Raw genomic sequence first — 1,345 nt, 5'->3', positions numbered from 1 at the left:
TGATGCATGGAGGGGATTGGGACCATGGCAATGAAACAATATACGATAGAATGAATGTAAAACTAAAGTTCTCTCATGTAAACTATCATGTAATTCACAATAAAACATTAAAAAAAAAAACAAAAAACACTGCCGATCATGGGCCAACTTCACAATTGTGCCACACTTGAGCCCATTGATGCTGCCACTTTGCCAATCCATCAAGCTGGGGGTCTTCCTCTTTTTCTTTGACCTTCCACCTTACTAAACATGATATCCTTCTCCAGCGACTGGTCCCTCCTGACAATATGTCCAAAGTATGAGAGATGAAGTTTGGCCATCCAGACCTCCAAGGAGCACTCTGGCTGCACTTCTTCCAATACATCTGTTTGCTCTTCTGGCAGCCCATGGCACTTTCAATAATCTCCAACACCATAACTCAAAAGCATCAATTCTTCTATGGTCTTCTTTATTCACTGTCCAGCTTTCTCATGCATATGAGGTTACTGAAATACCATGGTTTGGGTCAGATGCACTTTAGTCCTCAAGCTGACATCTTTGTTCCTCAACACTTTTAAAAGGCCTTTGCTTTACATTTTGTAAAACTTTACTCGCATGGGATATCAAAGATATTGTGCAATGATTTCCGCATTCCATTGGGTCACCTCTCTTTGGAATGGGCACAAATATGGATCTCTTCCAATCAGTTGGCCAGATAGTTGCCTTGCAAATTTCATGGCATAGATGAGTGAATGCCTCCTGTGCCACCTCATTTTCTTGAAAGATTTCCATTTTTATTCCATCAATTCCTTGTGCCTTCCTCTTTGACAATTCCTTCAATGAAACTTGAACTTCCTCCTTCAGTATCATTGGCTCTTGATCATATGCTACCTCTTAAAATGGTTGAACATCAACCATTTCCTTTTGGTACACTAACTCTGTGTATTCCTTCCACCTTCTTTTGATGGTTTCTGCATCATTCAATAATTTGCCCAGAGAATCCGTCACTAACGAAAGTCAAGGCTTGAATTTTTTCTTCAGTTCCCCCAGCTTGAGAAATGCTGAGTGTGTTCTTCCTTTCTGGTTTTCTGACTCCAGATCTTTGCACATTTTGTTGTAATATTTGACTTTATTTTCTTGAGCTGACCTTTGAAATTTTCTGTTCAGCTCTTGTACCTCCTCATTCCTTCCATTTGCTTTAGCATCTCTGTACTGCAGAGCAAGTTTCAGTGTCTCTTCTGACATCCATTTTGACCTTTTGCTTCATTCTTGTCTTCTTAATGACTTGTTGCTTTCTTTCTGTATGATGTTCTTGATGTCATCCCACAACTCTTCTGGTCTATAAATGTTTAATGTAACAAATCTG

This window comes from Chrysochloris asiatica, unplaced genomic scaffold (genome assembly GCF_000296735.1).
Source record: "Chrysochloris asiatica unplaced genomic scaffold, ChrAsi1.0 scaffold00178, whole genome shotgun sequence".
NCBI lineage: Eukaryota > Metazoa > Chordata > Mammalia > Afrosoricida > Chrysochloridae > Chrysochloris > Chrysochloris asiatica.
This window is presented reverse-complemented; position numbering follows the sequence as displayed.